Genomic DNA, 13,391 nt, shown 5'->3' with positions numbered 1-13,391 from the left:
AAAGAAATTTCGTCCTGAAATTTGAGTGTGGTGGTCATAACTATCATTAAAAATATTTCCATGACGAATTTGAGCTGATAAATTGAATTTTATTACTGTTGAGTAATATGGATAAGATAATTCGATTACTTGAAGCATATGAGTGAAGCTATTACAAAAGAGTGAAATGAGAGAAATAAAGTTTCGCCATATCTTTTGACGTAGATGAGGCTGATTTTCGGAGTTTAAGGGATTTAGAGGAAATCTTTGAAATCTAAAAGATTTGTTCCTTCAGCGAACAAGGAAATTAAGATCTCTATAATTAAATACGGTGATCTGCCTCGATTACTCTGTCTGATATTTTCATTATAAACTAAACTCTTCCGTTCCATTATTATCACCATTCCTATACTTTCTTTCTTAGTTCATACATCCAAAAGATTGTGAAAATACTTAATTCCGTTCTAATCCTTGATATTTTTCTAATTATCATTTCTGTCATCCTTCTTTTCAATCTTTCACCAGAAAAATCTGTTTACTTCTACTATCACCTTGGGTGATACTATTCTTAATTATAACGTGTCTTTATATAGCTATTCATATTAATATCCAAGGTTTGTAACCTCCTTGTTGTTATTGGGCTTTATATTTTCTCTTACATTTTGGAGCTCTTTGCCTTTTTATTCTCTTCTCGACCTCTAGTAAAGCGGATAATGGTCCAGAATTTGTAAGTATGGAGTTTCAAATGAACTTAATGTTCTAAACAAGAAAGAATGTAATAGCACGATTTGGTTTGGAAAATTACCAGAATTCAAGAGAAAAGATAGAACTATCAGGAAGACATGTTCCCGATATGTTTATAGATTAGATAGAATGTAAGAGTCATGTAACATGGCACATGATGACGTTATGATCTGTGAATCATCATGTTCCATTAGAAACTCAGTATGACTTACTGTAATATAATCACGTTGATCAAGTGTCATTATATTATACTAACTCATGCTTCAGTTCCCAACACTATTTCAAAATCATTCATAATTTAAACTTGAAGGTTTACAGAATATAGGAACTAAACAGTTTCCTTTATGGTGTAATACAGATAACGTGAAAAGATAACTGATTTCAGATAAGGATAGTTATAAAAATATCTTCAGAAATATCGAAGATATTTATGACGATATTTTGGAATCTCTAAGATCGAAGGTTGATGAAAAAAATTTGTCCGCAAGAGTTTAGAGTCAGGAGTAAGGTATTCGTTAATGACTTCAGTAGATACTGAATCATTTGGATTCTTTGAAGTCAGATTTATTCTTTGTGATTTTTCTACAGCCTCCTTCTTGGTTTGCTCAATCCGTTTTCCAGTTTCAACTTTTCTGAGCTTTGCCAACATACTATTCTTTATCATCAAACTTTTGACTGTTAAAGTCGTGTGCAGTTTTTGCTGCTGTATTCAGCTTTTTCAGAATTTGAAGTATTGATTTGTAGACTAGGTGCTTCTCAGAATTTCAGAATGGAAGATCAGAATTCTAAGAGATAAATGTTATATGTATACATTTAACTGTTGATGTAGAACACTGCGAGATTCAAAATACTGATTGATAATTCCCAGTAATTGGTATGGCAATTCTCGTTATAAGATGCGGAAGTATACGATAGGGTTTTAATGAATGAATATAATGGTTTTTCGGAGAGATTTAAGTCAATGAGTAATAAAGTTGCTGGTAAGTTTACTGCTAATGTGGTGGAATATAAACGGTTCTCCGATAACGATGACGAAAGGTAAACTTATATATCAAGGTTATAATAAAGTTAATCTGAATGAAAAGTCAAAGTTGACTTGCTGAAGCTGTGACAAAATTGGCTAATTTGAAAAAGAATTGAAATGATATTTTTGGTAATAATAATGTCAAAGGAGCTAGTACAGATACATGTTAAATGTTTACTCAAGTTCCGAGAGTTTTTCAGGTGCATAACTTATATGCATAAATCTTTCCTTCCGTAAATGAAGTACGGTTGGTTCATCCTCTCGATTGAGGTGTTTTTTTTTTCAAGAATCATGAAAGGTTTGAACGCAGATTGTAATTGTCAAGATACAAATGAGGTTTAAGATGAAATCAAGTGGCAAGCTTAAAGAATTGTTTAGTTTCATATGTTATAATCAGTATTTTAATTCATTTTAATTGTCCAATGTTAGTAGTCCACAGTTGATAGTCCACAGTTAACATTCCAATAATTCATATATAGCTTAACATATAATATTCGAATTAATTAATACGTATTGTGACCCGTGTACATGTCTCAGACTCGATCACAACTCAAAGTATATATATTATTGTAGAATCAACCTCAACCCTGTATAGCTAACTCACGCATTACTGCATATAGAGTGTCTATGGTTATTCCAAATAATATATACAAATGCGTCGATATGATATGTCAAAACCTTGTATACGTGTCCCGACATTTAAAGTGCATAAAATAAATAACAGAAATTAAATGATGATAAATAAAGTGCGTAAAGTAAATAATAGAAATTAAATGACGATAAATAAAATTGCGATAATTAAATTGCGATAAATAAACTGCGATAAATAAAATATAATCAGTTAGCTAGGAACAGTTAGCTGGAAACAGTTAGCGTGAATTCTTAACAAAATTTTTCTCATAGTTAATTTGTTTGTTTCTAACAAATTTTATTTTGTCAAATGTTTTTCTTCATTATGCCACTTGTTGGATTCTGATAAGTCAAAATCCAAATATAAAATTGAATGAAAAAGTTTATTCTGTGATGAGCGGATTCGTACTTCTGTGGTTGTATGTAGAATATTAAATGACTATTGAATCAGATTCGAAGAATGTACAGTGTAACTTATTAATGTGAAATCTAAATATTCCTAGGGTATTATCTACCCGTTAAAATATTTTCAACATTAACAATTTGTACAAAAAATTTTTTAATTACAATCTTTATGAAAATATACTTACATATATATTTTTTCTTCAGATGTAATATAGATTTAATGAGTTAATATGATATTAATCTCATTTGCTTTTCGGTTTGAGCTAGAATAAATAATCTCTAAGACTTTAGAGATTACATAATCACCGTAGGATGTTTCTCCAATGAAGTTATGAATCAATACTTCATCGGTTATTGTTGTTGGCACTCCTAGGTATCTATGGTGTGTATGACGTTGATGCTCGAGATACAGATTGTGATGTTGAATCATGGGATGTGGATGTTGTGGATGGTGGTACTGGTTATGCTGCTGGTGCTGCTGATGGTGGTACTGTTGTTGCCGGTGTTGCCGCTGGTGTTTGAAATCTTTGCACCATATTCTCCAGAGCCGTAACCCGGGCGCGAAGCTCGTTGACTTCTTCTATTACACCGAGGTGATTGTCGGTTCGGATGAGCGGATAAATAAAATCTAGAATTTGGTTTAGTATATAATCATGACGAGATACTCTGGAAATGAGAGAGAAAATGGTGTTTCGGACAGGTTCGCCGGTAAGTGCGTCAGGTTCTTTGCCAAGAGGACAATATGGTGGATGAAAGGGATCGCCTTTTTCTTGTCTCCAATGACTAAGTAAGCTATGAACCCAGCCCCAATTCATCCAGAATAGATGATGGCTGATTGGTTGGTCCATTCCGGTCACACTGCTTTCGGAGCTCAGGTGACACTCCATATCGGAATCCGAGGAATTCGAACTGGTTGAGAGATTCATCTCGTACGATCAGATGAAGGATTTTTGATAAGAAATAGATTATATGATGTAGATTAGTACCCTGCAATACATAATTTACATATGCATATATAATACTAAAATCCCATAAGTTACGGAGGAATCTACGGAAGCTGTCAGTCAAAGGTAACAATAACAGATACGCTAAGATATGAATTTATCTATACACTGTCTATGCAATAGAGGCAGTAAGATGTGTTTAGACTTTAAGGATGATAAGCAAATAATTTTTGACACTAAATGATAATCAAAACTTTTGACATGCAGACACGGTCGAAGTCCAGACCCACTAATGCATCTAAACAACTATCAGTTAGACACACTAATGCAAGACCTAGTTCGCTAAGATCACCGCTCTGATACCAACTCTAACTAGTGGGGACAACCACCGTCCCACACAGTGCCTTCTCAGCTAACCGCCTGGTGACCACCGAGTGTACCTCAGATACTGATTTTAGGGCCTGCCTCTCAGCTACTTCCAACCCTCGTAAGGGATCGCAAGGAGTAAGAGCCAATGCTTCGCCACATGTCACACTGTGAGAACCTCCTTTACGACTAACCCGCACCAACGGCATTAAACCAGCTCTGATGCCAACTCTAACGACCCGTCCTAATCCATCTGGACGAATACATTACATTTGGTTACATCGCGAGGTACTTGACCTCTATATAATACATTTTACAAACATTGCATTCGTTTTTAAAAGACTAACTTTCTTTACATCGAAAGTTGACGGCATGCATACCATTTCATAATACATCCCACTATAATTGACTTAATAATAATCTTGATGAACTCAACGACTCGAATGCAACGTCTTTTGAAATATGTCATGAATGACTCCAAGTAATATCGCTAAAATGAGCAATTGCACAGCGGAAGATTTCTTTCATACCTGAGAATAAACATGCTTTAAAGTTTCAACCAAAAGGTTGGTGAGTTCATTAGTTTATCATAATTATTTATTTTTATCATTTTAATAGACCACAAAATTTTCATTTCCATTTCTCATAAATATACGTCTAATGCATAGAGACAAAAATCATTCATATGGTGAACATCTGGTAATCAACCTTAACAAGATGCATATAGAATATCCTCATCATTCCGGGAAAACTTCGGACATGATAAATTCGCCATCATTCCGGGAAAACATCGGACATGATAAATTCGCCATCATTCCGGGAAAACATCGGACATGATAAATTCGCCATCATTCCGGGAAAACATCGGATTTCGGGACAACTTCGGACATGATAAATTCGCCATCATTCCGGGAAAACGCCGGACATGATAAATTCGCCATCATTCCGAGAAAACATCGGACATGATAAATTCGCCATCATTTCGGGAAAACATCGGACATGATAAATAGGGCACATTCGATTTCGATAATTCAACCATAGAATGAAGTTTCGATTACTTGTGTCTATTTCATAAAACAGTTATAAAAGTATTTCATGTATTCGCAGTTTAAAATATATTTCAAAAGCATTTAACAAAACAGTTATAAAACAGCGCATGTATTCTCAGTCCCAAAAATGTAAAGAGTAAAAGGGAATCAAATGAACTCACTCTACAATATTTTGTAGTGAAAATATTCATACGACGATACTGAACAATGCAGGGTTGGCCTCGGATTCACGAACCTATATAATTTATATATTTATTAATATACATAATTGTGACCGAACAAATATATATGCATTTATTATTAGTGATATAATTTTTATGTTATTAACCTATATATGTCATTATATATATATATATATATATATATATATATATATATATATATATATATATATATATATATATATATATATATATATATATATATATATATATATATATATATATATATATATATATATTAAGTATTAAGTAAATAACCATATTTATTTAGTTAATTTTTGTATTAAATATATATGTATATGTGTGTATATATATATATATATATATATATATATATATATATATATATATAAACATCTTTTGTTTGTTAACTTAATGATAATACTAATAACAATAATACTAATAGTAATAATGATATTATTGATAATAGTTATAATAATAATACAGATAGTTTTATTTATAGCTTTAGTAACATTGATAGTAAATTTTAATAATAACAGTATAGATAATGATAATCATAGTAATAATAGTAAATATTAATGATGATACTTATAACAATAATAATAATAATAATAATAAATATGATATTAATAATTATAAGTATATTGATAAAACTAATATTTATAAAAGGATAACAATCCTAATATTAAGGATAATAATAATATATTTTTTTATTACTTCCATAATAATAATAATGATAATCATAATCATAATAATAATACTAAAATGATAAGTTACTACTAATAACAAGATTACTAATACTTATAATAGTAATAATGATAATGATTATATTACTTTTTCATATGATAATAATATTAATAATTTTAACACTAATAGTAATAATAATAGCAATAATAACAATAACAATAAAAATCATAATAATAATAATAATAATAATAATAATAATAATAATAATAATAATAATAATAATAATAATAATAATAATAATAATTGAATTAGAAGTAAACAAAATATACCCTTTAAAGCTTTTTGTAAAAAGAAATTCCCCGGATAGGACTTGAACCCGCGACCCCTCGCTAACCCGTCACCTCCCTTAACCATTCTACTGCACCTGTTTTTCTGATTTAATACATAACCCGTTTATATTTAATCCGACTTTTCTGTTATCATCTTCTTTAATCAACACAGTCGACCAGGGATCAAATCCTTTCCACATATCAGTCTATTGTTAAATTTAGGATTTTCAAACAGATTATAAACGATTTAATTGAAGAGAATGAATTTCACAGAAAAGAAAAATTAAAATAAAATCAAAAGTTGCTGTAACCCGTTATGAACTCGATCCTTAATCCAACAATTTAGAAAGTTTTAGCTCGAGCTCCCAACATGAAAAAGGTGTTAAATATTCATTAGAAACTTTAGGGACCATTAATTTGATTTAAATCGAAACAGAAAGTTCGAATTTAACTGAAGAACATATGTTGACTTTTTTTGAAACGTAACTTTGACTCGACAAATCGAAATCGATAGGTAAAATTGGACCTTGAGAATTTGCAGATAGTTTAAACGAAGGTTTTCTAATATAACTGCATTTATACATTTTGAATTTGATTGCAAAAATCGAGCTTTTGGAAAATTTGTCAATAACAGAGTGTAACGAGCTGTTTAACTATTTTTGGGTTTTAAAATCAATGAATTGGGTTATTTGAAGTTGATATTTGATAAGAATGGTGAAAGAACTGAATGATTATGAATCACATCACTGAACAATGCTATTGTTAAATACAATTGGTGATCGACAGAGTTTATTCCCCAGGACAGAAAATAATAAGAATAAAAAAAATAAAATAAAACTCTGAGATAGATGGGTAACTGAATCAAATCCTTTTTGTGATTTTTGATATCGACATGGTTTCAATTTCTCAATCAGACGAAAATAAGAACAGAAAATTTGAATAAAAGACAACAAGAACAAATCGAATTTTCTTACGTATGGTTTCTACAATTGATAAAGTGATGAAGTAATTTGGAGACATATAGTACTAATCTAATACAGTCGATTAAGATGTCTAACTGAATCCAGATATATATAGATTTTATATTAATAAATAAATAAATATGTTAATAATAATATTATTACTAATAATAATAATAATTATTATATAAACAATAATAATAATAATAATAATTATTATTATTATATAAACAATAATAATAATAATAATAATAATAATAATAATAATAATAATAATAATAATAATAATAATAATAATAATAATAATAATAAGAATAATATTAACAACTATGAATATAATAATAATCAGTATTAAGAATGACTAAATTTATAATATTAAAGATAAATTGTATTATTTTTGTGATAATGATTTTATTAATACTGGTAATTAAAATAATTATTAATAACACTCTTAAATATGATATTATTAATAATAATCATAATAATTTGTATTATCTTTATAATAGTATTTATAATATTAATAATAATTTTTAATGGTAATTATAAAAATAATGATTATGATAATCTTAATAATAATTAAAATCAGAATTTGTATCACTAATTATAATAGTACTGATATTAATATTATTATTAATATTTATTTTAATAATATTGTAACTATATTTTACTTTGTAAGTATATATAAATATTAAATATTATTAACTATACATATCAAATACTTATATGATATATATTAAATATTTACACATATTGAATGTTTAATATTTATACATGTTATATATTATACTATGCATACAATCACTAATTATGTATATCAATCATATATACATATATATTTCAACTACTACAAATTTTAATTGTGTTTTAAGTTTTCTTTTATATATCTAATCACCTAATAATCTTTTATAATATCTAATCACCTAATAGTTTATTAATCTATTTATAGTATAGTTATTTACATGTATAGTTATTTATAGATAAACATTTATATTTATGATTAAAGGTTCGTGAATTGTCTGAAATAGTCAATGGGTAATAGAATGTATGAACATAGTTTAAAATCGTTGAGATTTAACTTAACAACTCTACTTATCATGTCGGAAAAATATTAAGATTAAGGTTTAAATTTGATCGGAAATTTCCGGGTCGTCACAAGATAGGTAATTTAACAAACAGATGATCTCCTCTACCCCAGACTGTAAAATCAGCAGGATCAACAGTATCAGTATCTTGTTTAACACCCAGCTCAGTCCCCTTGGCTGGGTATTCAACACTTGTTTCACCCAGCAGCACACTACTGGCTGGATCTTCTATCACAGCACTCCTTGCTGTGTCATCAGTACCAGCTGACTAATTAGTATCAGCTGGCACAATTTCCAAAGTATCTTCATCAGCTGCCTCAAATTGGGGTCCTTTCCTTAGGGGCTGGTTGTCCCTAGGAGCAGATTTCACCCTTTATTTGTCGATTGGCATGGGTTCAGCTGATGGTTCTTGTGTTGATACTGGTTCTTGTGGAGGCAGATAGGGAACAATTGCTAAGTGCTCCCCCTGAGTATCATCATCATCAGGGTTTATAATTTCTGCTGGCTGTTGTTGTGTAGCTGGCTGAGCAGAAAATGCTGGTCGAGAGGAATGGCTGGTTTCTAACATTGCATCTAGCCATTTGATGAATACATCAGCTCTCACTCCTCCTGACTCAGTAGAAGCTAAGTAATCTCTCATCTGTTCAGGTGTCATCTTCTTAATTCTGTCTGCTCGCTCAGCATACAACTTTTCTTTCTTTTTATCATATTTGATCATGAACTTAGCATTTCTTTTCAAAGTAGCCCTTTTGTGTTCTTCAATGCTGGGTAGTTCATCATGAATTTCACGCTTTTCAGGATCGAGGGATCGTACATGCTCAATTTTATGTTGTTTCAGAGCAGCATACGCCTCAAATTTAGCGTTGAAAGCAGCATCTAGTTCCTGCTGTCTCTTCTGATGCCTCTCCAGTTTTCTTTTCATTTTACATTCAATGGTTTGAGAGATAGCAAAAGATTCAGCAATAGCCAATTTAGAAACATCACTGGGCTTCCTGCCGGAACCAATATCATCCACAGATGTGGCAGACACACTGGGTTGAGATTCACCAGCTGCCTGGACACCTGCTTCACTATGAGCGTTGCTAGGCTTAGCACCAGAACCTTGACCAGTACCATCACCACTATCACCATCCCTCCTTTGCTATTTTGGAGCCTTTTCATGCTCGTGCTCCTCCTCAGATCGTTTTCTATTTTTAGATTGCTTTTTAGACTTCTTCTCCCCTTTTTTGTCATCAGCAGGGGCAGAAGCAAGAGCTGGAGAGACTTGTGCATCAAGGTCGCTATCATACTCAGGAACAAAATAAACAAATCTATTCCAGTCAGCATCAGCAGGAGATAGATGGGCACCAGGATCTACGCAATACTGTCTGAGGCAGAGGTTTGAAGATCGAACTTCATTCCTAGCAACACCCATGGCCATTTGTTGGACATCAGCCCTAACATTAGCTTGAAGAGCAACCATTCGTTGCATTACCTACACCATTTGTACATAAACTGAGGCAAGAATCATAGTAGCCATTTGCTGTTCCTGCGAATCTAATCTCTCTTCCAATACCCTATTTTCTTCATTAAGAAAAAGAATTCTGCGATCAGCAGCATCCAAATTAGCTTGAAGACGGGCAATATGACCAGCATACCATTGTGAAAGATGATTCGCCTTTTGAGATCCTACTCCTCTTCATGTTGTTTGACAATGGCTTCCACCGCAAGATCTGCAAAAACACATACTTGTCTGAGCTGGGCTTCAATAGATGAAGTTGTAACCTCCCCAGCTCTGCATATGGCTTCAGTCATTCTATTAACAAGAGTAGTGCAGATGATGCGTTGTAGATCTGGTGTGATCCTGGCTACTATTTGATAGATAGCCAGGGTGGAGATGGCAGCCACCTCATTAGCATCAAAACTGCTGGTTGAGGGGCAATCACTAGCATCGACAATAGGACTACCTCCGTGGGGTGGTGGAGGTAGAAGGTTAGAATCTGACTCATCACCATGATCACCATCATTTTTACCTTCACCCGAAGGTTTAGAACCACTGGTATCCTTGTCAGCATCATTATCAGCATCATCAGTTAGATCCACTGGTTTGTCTTTGGAGCCAGTCACATTATCAGTCACATTATCATGAGTGACTGGCTCGCCCTTACCAGCACCTTTATCAGCATTACCATCAGATGAAGAAGATGATGAGGAAGAAGCTGAAGAATCAGAAGGTACTGGCGAATCAGGGACATTCTGCATCATACATTTACCAGTAGTAGGATCGATGATGAACTTGAGAGGCCTCCAAGTACCAGGCCATAGAGAAGCAGCTGGAGCCATACTAAAGTAATGGTAGTATGGCTGCTCATTAACTTTTTGTAACATGGCCAACCTCTCATATACCTTTTCTCTTACTGGTCAATCAAGCTGAGACAGTAGTTCAGTCAGCTCTTCTCTAGGTAATTTGCTGGCTGACACTAAGGTAGTTTGAGGATCAATAGTCAGCTGATCCACCAGCAAGGCAACTCTGGGAGTGATAGATGCTCCTCTATAGATGAAGTTAGGTACAACTTCATCAGGATCTGGTACCTGGCACACATATGGTTTCTTCTCAGCAGAAGCAGTAGCCTAAGAAGAATCAGTAGTGGCAGTAGAGGAGGTACCAGCATCCAAAATGGGTTCCGTAGAACCAGTAGCATCAGTGGATGACTGCTCAGAAGATGGAATAATAGTAGCAGAAGCTGCAGTATCCATCTGTGGCTCTTTTGGAACATAGCCAACCTCCTGAAGAAATGAAGGCCATGAAGAATCATCATCATCATGTGAGCCACTACCAGTAACCACTTTAGTAGTAGTAGCAGTTGGAGGAGTAACAGTGGTAGTGGCAGCATCATCAACATCAAGAACCTCCTTAACAATATTATCAATGACCTTTTCGAGTACAGGGGGAGGTTCCATTATCATCTCCTCAACCAATTCAGAATCAGTGGTTGAAGTAACAATACCAGAGACAGTAGGAGGAGTAGCAGAAATATTAGCAGTAGCTAGCTCCTTATTATCAGTAAGAGCAGTGGAACCAGTAGCCACATTGTCTCTAGTAGAGTCAGCAGCAGTAGAGACAACAGTACGAGTATCAGTACCACCAGTACATAAATCAGTAGCACCAACACCAGTAGCAGAAACGAAGAGCTCATCAGTAGAAAAAATTACATCCTTTTCTTGCTCCCCCTCCTCCTATTCATCTACCCTGCTAAGAACTGAAACAAAAGAATATTTTATGTTAACAACTGTAGAACCAAATAAATTTGACTTAACAATTGCATCTGTTGTTGGTCTCTGGGGACAGACTGGTGATTTAGTCAACCCTTCATATGAGACAGAGTTAGGTGTCTGTAAGTACAGCTGTGACTCTGCTGACTCATTGGAAACACATGTTGACCCAGATAGTGTAAGAGTTCTGGCTGGTAATGATGTAGGAGTGAGACTCTTAACATGATCCAAGTAACATTTAGGATGTGCAGTGGTCAGAGCTGATTCAACACGATGAGGAACCAGCTCAAGAATGCTTTGGGGGTCATTTATGTTCTCTGCTAGTTGTACCGTCAGCAGAGGATATTGCACGATGTTCAATTTAGAAAAATATGGAAGTGCCTGGTTAGAAGAGTATGGGTTGCTACTCTTCTTAACACTAGTTTTAAAACCAGTCAGCTTGGGAGCCAAGGTTATACCTTTAACTCCATTTTCATTTTTCAAGTTAGCAGTTAAAAGATTTTTAATTAAGTTAGAGATTTCTGCTGTTTGGTCTAGAGACGCACCAGGTTCCATAGCAGCTTTCTTTTCAGAAGCAGCAATTGAGACTGGGGCAATCCCTCATGTGGTGTGCTTGGAGCCAGCTTTTGCTCCTTTGAATTTGCCTGTTACCAAGAAATAGTTAAGCAACGGATTCCAATACTAGAAGTGGGTAGTCAGTATATAAGACTAGGGCTATTCTTTATTATAAGAGAGCACTAGATTCTAATACAACTACTGCTTTACCAGTATGTGAGATGGTGGCTGTACTAGTTGGGGTAGCTGGCTTCTTCCTTTTTACAGCTGGCTTTCGCTGAGGTCCCTCCCCCTCAGCTGGTGCAACACCAGAGGCAGTCGTTTAGTTTACTCCACCTCGAGCAGCAAGATACTCGAGCATGCCTGGTGTTAAACCAGTATATGGAGCAGCAGGAGCATCTTTTGGCATTCCCCCTTGTTTTGGAGGCAGGTCGAATGATTGATCAGCAATCTGCTGGTAAGCTTCACCTAGCTCATTTTCAAAAACAAGGCTCAAGAACCTTGAAAGGGGATTAGATGTGTTCGTTTGGGTGCAAGCACCATTTCCCTTAGCCTCAAATAGATTTCACCGGCATAATCAATATTACGGTTGAACAGCATCCCGTGACCAATCTTCAGCTCAAAATCTGAGCACTGATCAAAACTTCCAGACTTCTGGCTGATACACTGAGTCAGCAACCCAAAGAAATAATACCATAGAGGTGGCATATGCTTCCTCAATGGCGTATGAGCTACTGGTTGAGTGAACCCAATAATTTCCAATACCTCCCTTCTAAATTCATCACTGGTCGGTGAATTAACAAATGGACCACCGGGTAATTGAAGAGCACGTCGGATGGCATCAGCAGTGATGGAGCAGGTTAGGGTTTCAGTCACAATGCCACGAATACATGGAACGTTCTGTGGAGTGGTGGTCATGGTGGCAGTATACCAGAATCTGGCCAGGCAGGCTGGATATAAATGTGAAGGTACACATGTAATAGCTCTAGCCAGAGGTGATTGCCGTATATAATCTATTAACATTTCGTAGCCCATGTTGGCTTTGGATTTGGGAATGGACAGGTCATGAGCAGCATTGCCTCTCAATAGGCGAATGGTTGTGTATTCTGGAGCATTTGCAGCCCTAACAAGGTTGGGGTACAGGTTGAACAGAGGACCCTGTACAACTTGTTCCTCTATGACTGGTCATGGATGTTGTTGCGGT

This window comes from Rutidosis leptorrhynchoides, chromosome 5 (assembly GCF_046630445.1).
Source record: "Rutidosis leptorrhynchoides isolate AG116_Rl617_1_P2 chromosome 5, CSIRO_AGI_Rlap_v1, whole genome shotgun sequence".
In the NCBI taxonomy this organism is placed as follows: domain Eukaryota; kingdom Viridiplantae; phylum Streptophyta; class Magnoliopsida; order Asterales; family Asteraceae; genus Rutidosis; species Rutidosis leptorrhynchoides.
This window is presented reverse-complemented; position numbering follows the sequence as displayed.